General features: G+C 45.1%; 1 protein-coding gene across 8 annotated transcripts in view; it reads right to left on the reverse strand.

The window, feature by feature from the left end:
- The window catches only part of PCIF1 (phosphorylated CTD interacting factor 1), a 113,372-nt gene that overhangs the window by 100,620 nt on the left and 1,741 nt on the right, over positions 1 to 11,011 (reverse strand). The gene's annotated exons all lie outside the window — the stretch shown is intronic.

An 11,011-nucleotide genomic window follows, 5' to 3' on the forward strand; every position in this document is an offset into this window, starting at 1 on the left:
ATTCAACATGATTATATATTATTTCCGAGTTTGTGGTTTCGTGTCGCGCCATCTTCGACTTTGTTCTGCGCTCGAGTAACGTGATATTCAGCTTACATTTTCTCAAAGACCATATGAGGTGCATGATACAAAAAAAAAGTAAATAAAATGGTTCTGAAACAGTGAAATCGTATTCCCCTTACTGCATTAAAGTAAAATTACCACCGATACTCTGCATCAGTACCTTTCTCAAACACACCAACCCCAACATGTCGCGCAGAGCGAGGGTTATGCTAGTGATCATTAACCTCCGCCATCGAAGATGGACGGCCTCTATAAGCCTTTGATGAACATATCAGAGGCCTATAGAGGTCCTTTCAGCGCATAAAATTTTGAAGGTCAAGGTCAAAGGTCAAGGTCACTTTGTCACAAATCAGGAGAGTCAACGAAACCCGTATTTGAGTAATTTTGATCGGATCGTCTTCAACCTTCATGGGAATATAGTTCATGGTCTGGCGCTCAGCTGATTAATTTTTGGTGGCGATTGGCCTTGACCTTCAGATGTTTTTTTTTTTTGTTTGTTTTTTGTTTTTTTTTGTCAGTAATCACGTATAAATCACTCTGCAGAGCACAGTTATCATTGGAAATTTTTGTAACTTCGCATATCAGAGGCCAAAAGAGGTCCCTTTCAGCACATAAAATTTTGAAGGTCAAGGTCACTTTGTCACAAATCAGGGGAGTCGACGAAACCCTTATTTTTTTTGAGTAATTTTGATCGGATCGTCTTCAAACTTCATGGGAATATAGTTCATGGTCTGGCGCTCAGCTGATTAATTTTTGGTGGCGATTGGCCTTGACCTTCATGGTTAGCGCCTGAGGTCAAACATATTTGACCCCAAGGTCAAATTTTCAAGTTTTAGGAACCATATCGTGTACTACCTCAAATTGAACACCTCGATGAGTGCTTTCTAGATATGTCAAGCTTGAGACATTATGACGTCATTTGGTGACGTTATGAGGCAAACGCATATTTTTCATGGTTGCTCTGTAGAACGATTCTCATCGGAATCTCTCGTAGGCAGATATTCCTCAAGGAGTCGCTCCTGGTGGATAGCAGCTCTGTTCACCTCAGTGTGACCTTAAAGAAGTCACACGTGGTCACGTTTTGGCAAGATACGGGTCACCCTGCGGGTGACATTGGTTTATTTGTTTGTAGGCACGATAACTCGAGAACGGAAGAAGCTACCATGTCAAATTACACCACGTGATTCAGGCGGGTGATGGCTGGCGCTGAACAGATTTTGGTCAAAATCGGTCAAAGGTGAAGGTCACAGTGAGGTCAAACATAATTCCGTAAATTAATGTGGAGAAATGGAGTATTTTGCTTCGCTCGACGTTACGAGTTAGTTTTAACTTCGGTTTTTACGATCGCTTAAAACTTTGTCGAAATTCTGGTAAAAATCGGATATTTGAGACGTTTTAAGATTGTATAAAAAAATATTTCACTCGACGAGTCACGGGTCGTCCCATGATGCAGTGCGCTCGAGCAGACGCGTCGTTGAGTCACGTTAAGGTTTTACTTGTGCGCTAACGGTGTTTAAAATCATTTTTTATCCCAATAAAGGTTATCGTCGCATGCCTGACTCGCTGAGCCGTCGCATTATGTAAAGATTGTTGATGGATGGCCGAATATTACGGTTTTGTGAGTTTGATAAAATAATATTGAATAATTGCGTGGAGAAATGGAGATTTTTTTCTTCGCTCGACGTTACGAGTTAGTTTTAACTTCGATTTTAATTTTGTCTTCGGTTTTTGCGATCGCTTTGGACGCTTAAAACTCGTTTGTCGAAATTCTGGTTAAAAAAAAAAAAAAAAAAAAAAAAAAAAAAAAAAAAATCGGATGTTTTGGAGACGTTTTAAGATTGTATAAAATATATTTCACTCGACGTGTCACGGGTCGTCACGTGATTCAGTGCGCTCGAGCAGACGCATCGTTGAGTCACGTAAAAGTTTTCCGTGTGCGCGCTGACGGTGTTTTCGATAAAGATGGTGCTTAAAAGTCATTTTTTATCCCCATAAAGGTTATCGTCGCATGCCTGACTCACTAAGCCATCGGATTATGTAAAGATTGTTGGTGGATGGCCGAATATTACGGTTTTGTGACTGATAAAATAATATAAAATAATTGCGTGGAGAAATGGAGATTTTTGCTTCGGTCGACGTTACGATTTTTGATGGTTTGGTACAGAATCATCGTAGAAACTTCTGGTTTGCGTCGCGACCTTCTCTCGAGACAGCTTTTATCATACAAGGTCAGAGGTCAAGTTGACGATTTCGTAAGTACCCGTCGATGAATGCTTGTGTGTCTGCGTGCCCGTCTGTCTGCGTGCCCGTCTGTCTGTCTGCGTGCCCGTCTGTCTGTCTGCGTGCCCGTCTGTCTGTCTGTCTGCCCGCCCGTCTATCTGTCTGCCCGCCCGTCTGCGTGCCCGCCCGTCTGTCTGCGTGCCCGCCCGTCTGTCTGCGTGCCCGTCCGTCTGTCTGCGTGCCCGTCCGTCTGTCTGCGTGCCCGTCCGTCTGTCTGCGTGCCCGTCCGTCTGTCTGCGTGCCCGTCCGTCTGTCTGCGTGCCCGTCCGTCTGTCTGCGTTACACCCCATCTGGATGAAATGGGTTAATAAACGAATCAGCATATCAGAATAGCACCTCAATTCCCTAAAATCATGGCACGTTTTACCGATGACAAACATACGGAAACATCCGCATGGGTCTTTACAAAAAATAGATTTCCGTAAAATACGGAAGGAGTTTCACCCATGCATAACCAAGCTCTCCACAAAATTGTCCGAATCCGTCCACAACTTTGAGATATTTTGTTCATAAACAAACAGGGGGTGCAAACATAACCTCCATCGACCTTCAGTGGGCAGAGGTAATTATCAGTTAGAGCTTAATAAAGTGATAGACGGAACATGAGCACAAATTTATCAACAACGAGATGGGAAAAGTCAAATTGCCAGCCTTACATAGTGCAGATGACCATGTATACCACTTCCCTGGTTCTGCTACCTTTGAGTCAACAAGGGAATAAATGAATGTATTTGGGCCCTGGACAAATGTCCGATTGGTCCTTCCCTAAATCCAGCCCTGCAGCTATCAAGATGTTTGAGCTCTTGAACAACTAATGTTTGGTGTGTATCTGCTCGATGTAGATGGTAGCTTGGGATGACGATGTTCTTTCAAAGTGGTATACTCTCATTCTCACAGAAATGACACTACACTAACATATTCTTCAGTGGTTTAAGAGCATGCACAATATCAAGACCCTTTTTAAGTCCATCAGACAGGTCTTTAAGCCTACTGGTCTGGGCATCGACCTGCATTTGCTTATAGAGTTTAAAGATTTTATGGTGTTCTGTATCTTAAAAAGAAGCTTTGCATCCGTACTGAAGCGAAGAAATATAAATAACCATTTCCAATTGTTGTTCAGTCCTCAAATAGGAATGAGAAAGAAGACTGAAAAGGATGATTAAGACGAAGCAAAAAAACAACATCAACAGGTACGCGAGACGGCATTTGTTAAGTCATCAATTTGTCTTGTTGTTACACCAGGTGGGTTTTGCCATTTTCCACCCAGGTAAGTGGTTTTCCTTTATTCTTGGGTTAGACACCCTGGATAATAGAAACAAACTAAATGAAGTTCAGCCCCTGCTGTAGATCTGAAAAACCCATGATCCATCCCCATGGTGAATAGACAGACTCTTGAGATTGGAACCAAAAGGTAAAAGGACATCATGATGCAAAAAATACCTTCAATCATCTTTTTACTCAGTGGTGGTATTGAAGTGTCGAGATTTTGTCAAAACACCGCTCCAAAGAAGATAAACAGCAACACCAAGAGGTGGTGGAAAAGAAAAAAATTCTCGACAACACCATCAGGTGGGATGAAGGAATGTACGTCTCAGACTGATTAAATTCCGATTCGACAATGACGACTAAAACAACAGTGGGTCTTCATAATAATCTGCCTTTAAACAGACACACCGTGATAGAAATGGCAAACCATCCAGTGTATTATTTTTCACCACACCTTGTCTCCCCACAATTAAATAATAAATTTAACACTAAAATAACTGAATTTAACCGACTCAGCAAGGGATAAAATATGCCAATGACCAAGTTCTCCAGTTGTCGAGAAAAGAGTTCCTGTAATGAAAATTTTGAAATATGTTTGTGGTTTAAGAAAATGAACATAAGATACTTGGGTAATAAACAAAAAACTGTGTTTCAGTGATTATTTGTTTATTCAAGATGTCTGAATGAAAATATCAAATTAGATGGTGTCACCCCTGAAAAAAAGAAAAAAAATCAATTTCAAAAGCAGAGCCTAATGCTCTGGTAATGACATTTTCGTAAGAGACAATTCAACAGACTACACCACATGTGTACGTGCCGTTCACCACTCATGTGTAATGGCTGACCAGAATTATTTGCCCGACTGGAAAAACAAATTTCACACCATATGCTGTGAGGGAGATCGATTGGGTTGCCTATCGTGTGGATGGATACATCGGGACAATATACGCACTTCCATACATGTACTTACTTTTCTTTAACAGACACAAATATGCCCACGTTCTTGTGGGATCGTCTGGGGGAAGTTTTTGGCCCAAGTATTTTAAAAACCGGCAAGGCAGGCTTGATGCTCGACTAAGCAGTTAGGCAGGAACTTGTAATTTGCTCAGGGTGCTGGAGATCCACCAACTAATGCTGGCAGATGGGGACGTCCAGTTTAACATCCATCTGAGGGACGGCGCACACACAACGATTAATTACCCTGCCTGTAAAACACCGGGATGGCAGTTTATATCTGGGTCAGGATTCAAACTCAGACTCAGAATGGGCGAGTGTGTGTACGTCGAGGCCATCCTGCCAGCACACTTACATAATTTGTAAGTCGAGGCAAACTTTGGGGGATTAGGTCACGAAACAGTAAAAGTGCAGAATTCCCTTCATTTAGAAATGGAGTGTGAATGATTGATACCTTAACATTTTTTGATAATGTCCGATATCTCTGTAAAATTTAGAGGTGGGAAAAAATAGCCTGAGGGTAATTGCACTCACGTTTAAGCTGTCTCGCCTGGGTTTGAATCTCGACCCAGCTATAAACTGTCATCCCAGTGTTCCACAGGCAGGGTGGGTCATCAATGTGTGCGCCGTGCCTCAAATGGATGTTAAAGCGGGCGTCCCATCTACTGGCATCAAGGATCCCAGGTGTCCTTCGTGAAGAGTTGGCGAGCCATCGCCAGCACCATGAACAAATTACAAATTCCTGTCCGAGCCGGTCAAATGTTTCTTCTTCTGCTTAATGGTGGGTGTGTCATCTTTCAATCGTGGCAGACAACAAGATCTAGCCATCACTGTTGTTTCACAAGTGCTCTGCAACATGTTCCGAGCACAAAAGTGAACATTTTGCCGACCCGATCCACACGGGTATTTCGGACAAACCTTGTTCAATTTCTGGCAAACTTAGGGTCTTTCGGCCATTGGTGTAGCATGAAACCATCTCGGTTTGCATTATTATGCAAGCACCAAGGACGCATCGGCTCGGCATATTTGTGAAAAATCGGAAATTATTCACCGCTTGAGTTAAATTGTACCACAATGTAACTTGTACACAGTATGGGTCTGGTGGTCTACTTCCGTGTGTGACAACACGGCTATGCTGAAGAAGATGATCGATGACTTTCTTTAAGTATATAAGGGGAAAAAGAACAGGTTTGGACCAGTGTGGGACCATTGAAGAATAGCACCGGGACGGTGGTTTGTGATGAAGGTGAGATGTTAGGCTTATTAAACAGGTATTTTTCTTCAACTTTTACACAAGAACAGTCAGGAGAATTGCCAATGGCTGAGAGTATTTATCAAGGAAGTGAGGAAGGACTTTTACAGAAGATCCAGGTTGGAGTGGAGGAAGTAAAGGAACAGCTAGGTAATCTCAGAGTAGATAAGGCTCCGGGTCCAGATAATATGCACGTGAGAGTATTGATGTAGGTGGCTGAGCAGGTAAGCGAGATGTTTACGGATATTTTCAATAGTTCCCTGGAGTCAGGACAGGTACCGGAGGATTGGAGTAATAAATGTAACACCATTATTGAAAAAAAGGATCCAGAGAAGAATTGGGAAACTACAGACCTGTAAGTTTGACTTCAGTTGTAGGGAAGGTGTTAGAAACATTAAGGACCAGATGAGGAACCATTTAAATTTTAAACAAATACAAACTAATTAAAGGTAGTCGGCATGGGTTTACCAAAAGTTGTTCCTGTTTAACAAATCTTTTAGAGTTCTATGAATCAGTCCACATATTTTTTTTGGAGTTCTTATGGGGTCCATATCAGAGGTTGTTAGCCAAGGTGAGGACTTGTGGAGGGGCTGGTAAGGTAGCCAATTGGATTGCAAACTGACTTAGTCATAGGAAGCAACGTGTGGCTGTGAGCAAGAGGATGCCTTGCTGGGAGGATGAAAGTAGTGGGGTACCTCAGGGATCAGTTCCCGGATCATGACTATTCATTATTTACATCAATTATTTGGATTATGGGGAAAAGAGTAAGCTTTCCAAATTTGTAGATGACACAAAGCTTGGAGGCGGTGATCAAATACAGGAAAGTATTGATACTTGCAGAGATTGGGCAAAAGACTGGCAGATGCAATTTAACCTGAGCAAGTGTAAGGTGTTGGGGATGTGAAAAAAAACAATGAAAATAAGAATTACAAGATGCAAGGGGTAATTTTGGAGCGTGTCACACAGGAGAAGGATTTGGGGGTGGTAATAGGTATGGGAGGTAAGCAGGTAGCACAGTGCCACGCAGCTATAAGTAACGCAAATAGGGTTTGCGGTTGTATTCGGAGGGGGGTAATTTATAAATCTAAAGAGATGGTGTTAACATTGTACGGGAATTTAGTGAAGGCCACATCTAGAATATTGTGTGCAGTTTTGGTCACCACAATTCAGGAAGGACATAGATGCCATTGAGCGGGTTCAGCGCAGGGCTACTAGATAGATTCCGGGGCGAGCTAGACTCAGCTATGAGGAATGGTTGGAGGAGACAGGGCTTTATACACAAGAAAGGAGGCGGTTAAGAGGAAATATGTTAGAAATGTTAAAGATAAAAGGTATAGATAAAATAAGTGCAAATGAATGATTCAACAGAGTAAACAGTGATAAGACCAGGGGCCATTGCTTGAGAGAAAAGAAGCGGAGAGTTAAGACGGTAGCAAGGCAGGGCTACTGTTACTCAGAGAGTAGTTAATGCATGGAATTGTCTCCCTGGAAAGGTAGTGGCAGCAGAAAAAGTATACAAGTTTAAATTAGAATTAGATCGGCAGCTGGAAGTTATGGAGATAGAGGGTTGTGGGGATGTTGATAAGACTTTTTGGTAGTTTGAGTATTGATGGGTGATTACATGCGTGTGTCCGGAGTGCTGTTGGTAGGGTCTTGTCAAGTGGTATTGTATGGTTGATGTTTTTAACCAAGCCCATGCCCCCTCCACTGAGGGGAGGAAGAAAAATAATAATAAAAAAAATTACGACAAAAAAATTACAGGTTGTCAGTGAGGTCAGCCCAGATTAGATCTGTAACTTGCTGCAGGTATCATGTAAACCTGCACCAACCTGTTCCATGGTCAGGTTGTCAGCGACTAAACAATCTCCCCCACCAGGTTTTTGGTGAGGAGGGTGTTTGATATGGACACCCAGCAGGATTAAAAACAAAACCTGTCAAAAGGCGGAGGAGCTCCTTGTGAGCCAACGGCCATCCATATCTCGTGCTCAACTGTGTCCGCGGACGTCCTCCTGCAGTTGGCTTACTTCGTATTAGGAGGTAGGTGGCAGGATTTGCACTCAAACACCGTAAAACACAAAAATGCAAAGAAATCTGAAAATCCACTCCGTGTGAGTACCTCCTGTGCAGCTTCCCTTCGCAGGGCAGCTCACCGGATGACAGGATTGGGGAAAAGGCTTCGGGACCCCCAATCATCGATGATAGGAGGGAAACCACGGTGTAGCATTCCCGGGTCAGATTGCGGGAGTGTGTCGGAGTGGTGCTGAGGTGTTGTCCACCAGACGGAGGTCTCCTTGGGTGAACCTGAGGCGGTCCCTTCGGGTGGGTGCCTGGAACGTCCTATCCCTAAGAGAGGATGATCACCTCTTTGTTATCATCTGAGCTCAAGCGTTTGGACATCGGTATTGCAGCACTCTCTGAGGTTCTGAGACCAGATTGCGGCGAGATCATGATGGGTGGTTACCATTCCAAAGGAGTTGCTGCAGCTGTGTCCAATAAGCTGATTCCAATGAAAATTGAGGCAACACCGGTCAACACGAGCGTATTATGAGACGAAGGATTCATCACTCCTTAGGTGTCATTTCCCTGGTCTCTGTTTATGCTCCAACTGAGGCGAGTGATCTCACTGTGAAGGATGCATTCTACGCCACGCTCGAGTCTGTGGTTGATCAGTGCCCCAGACGAGATACACTTCTCGTCGTGGGGGATTTCAATGCATCGACTGGAACTGATAGGGATGGTTACGAGACGTGTGTTGGTCCCCATGGGTCAGGAACTATGAACCAGAATTGTACTAAGTTCCTTGACTTTGCAAGAAGTCATGGACCTAGGGTGGCCGGTTCATGGTTTCAGCACCCACAAGCTCATCGCTAGACATGGTATTCCAACGCTGGCAGTGTGGCAAAATAGATTGACAATGTCCTCATTGATGGTCGCTGGAGGATGATCCAGAACTTCAGGGTCGACTGGAGTGCTCAGTTGCTCAATACTGACCACAGGCTTGTTGTAGCAACTCTGAAGTTGCACCTTAAATCCAGGAGAATGGTACCATCCTAGCCTCGGCTGGATGTTGGCAAGCTCCAAGATGAGAGGGCAGCTGAGGAATTTGCGAACAGACCGAGTGGAGATTTGAGGAGTCTGGGTGCTTTGGGAGGTCCTGAAGAGTTGTGGAGTGCCTTCAAGACAACCGTTCTTGATGTTGCCGGTGGATGTCTTGGAACTCACCGTAGGGCAAAGAAGAATTGTTTCTCAAGGGACACTGGATACCATTGACCAGAGTCGCAGGGCCAGGCTGAATGGCAGAGCTGAGCTATTCAGGGAGCTGAGGCGTAAAACTGTACGTGCGCTAAGGGTGGAAAAGGAGGCCTATGTGTGAGGAATCTGTGAGGGGGTAGAGCATCACCTGTGGTCAAGTGATTCTTGTCCTGCTTACAGGGGAATTCGCGCATTGCGTTCATCCAAGCCCATCCCTCGGTGTACTGCAGTTGGAGCAGAGTGGGAGGCTCTTGACAGAGGAGTCCGAAGCGAAGGCCCGCTGGGCCGGTTGTACCAGGCTGATCCCCCAGCTGTCGAGTTGGACATCAGGGGTGTTACAATCCTTGTTGCTGACCCTCCAATCAACTGTGGTCCACCTTCGCTTGTGGAAACAAAGGCTGCAGTGAACCGGTTGAAATGGGGTAAAGCTCCAAGGATCTGCAGCATCCATGCTGAACTTCTCAAGGCTGGTGGAAATGCTGCACTCGTGTCGTTGCATGCAGTTCTGTGCTCTGCTTGGAACACAGGCATCATCCTAACTGACTGGAAGAGGGGTCTTGTTGTCCCTCTCTGGAAAGGGAAGGGTGATCGCCAAGACTGCAACAACTACCGAGGGGTGACGCTCTTTTCAGTGCCAGGCAAGGACTTTGCTTGGATAATTCTTGAGAGGGTTCGCCACAATCTGTTTGAGTACCAGCGTCCAGAGCAGTCAGGCTTTGCAGCAAATAGGTCAACGATTGACCGTATCCTTGCTCTTTGGGTCCTCACCAAACACAGGCGAGAGTTTTGGCAGGGGGTGCTTGCAGCCTATGTTGATCTATGTGAAGCGTTCGCTTCAGTGAATCGGGATGCCCTCTGGAGGATTATTGGTCTTCGTGGGGTGCCACCAAAAATGATCGATCTGATGTCTGAACTCTACTCTGGTACTGAGAGCGCTGTGAGATGTGGTGGTACCATCTCTGACTTATTTCCAGTCGTTACTGGAGTTGCTCAGGGTGTGTACTGGCCCCCACACTTTTCAGCACTTGTATGGACTGGATAAAAGGGAGGATGTCGGAGAGATCAAGCTGTGGTACATCGTTTGGGAATGTCAAGATCTCTGACCTCGATTGTGCAGATGATGCAGTCATCTTTGCGGAGACTTTAGATATCCTTTTGGGGGCCCTCGAGGTGCTGAACGAGGAGTCGGAGCTGCTGGGATTACGGGTTTCCTGGGTCAAAACTAAGATCCAGGCTTTCAATGACATCTTGGATGCCGCTGTCCTGTCTGTGCCTGTTTGTGGTGAGGATGTTGAGGTCGTGGAGAGATTCACTTACCTTGGCAGTGATATTCATGTCTCTGCCGGCTGTGACTCAGAGGTCAATAGACGTCTGGATTGGGCCTGGGGAGTCATGGATTCACTGGATAATGGGGTGTGGCACTGCTGGTATCTGTGCAGGAGGACGAAAGTCTGAGTCTTCAGGTCCTTGGTGCTTCTAGTCTTGCTCTATGGATGTGAGACTTGGACTCTGACCAAGGATCTGAGATAGAGACTTAATTCCTTTGGTACCAAGTCTCTTCGGAGAATCCTTGGCTATCGCTGGTCAGACTTTGTGTCCAACGAGCGGTTGCTGAGAGAGACTCAAATGAGATTTGTTTCCTGCATAGTCCGTGAGCTTCAGCTGCGACTGTATGGACATGTGGCTCGTTTTCCTGACGCTGATCCTGCTCACCAGATTCTCTCAGCGAGGGAGTCTCGTGAGTGGAGGAGGCCAATGGGCCGACCACGTGCCTTGTGGTTGCAGCAGGTTGATCGGGATTTCAAGGAGATGGGGATGGGCCAGGCATCTGCTTGGGGGATGGCCAGACAGAAGCCCCTGGAGTACCGGTGGAAAATGGACGCAGGGACGCGCTGCTCTGGCGCATGCTCCCATACCTGACAAAAAAATTTTTGTAAAATAAAT

This window comes from Eptatretus burgeri, chromosome 8 (assembly GCF_056783735.1).
Source record: "Eptatretus burgeri isolate ZD-2024b chromosome 8, Ebu_testis_v1, whole genome shotgun sequence".
In the NCBI taxonomy this organism is placed as follows: domain Eukaryota; kingdom Metazoa; phylum Chordata; class Myxini; order Myxiniformes; family Myxinidae; genus Eptatretus; species Eptatretus burgeri.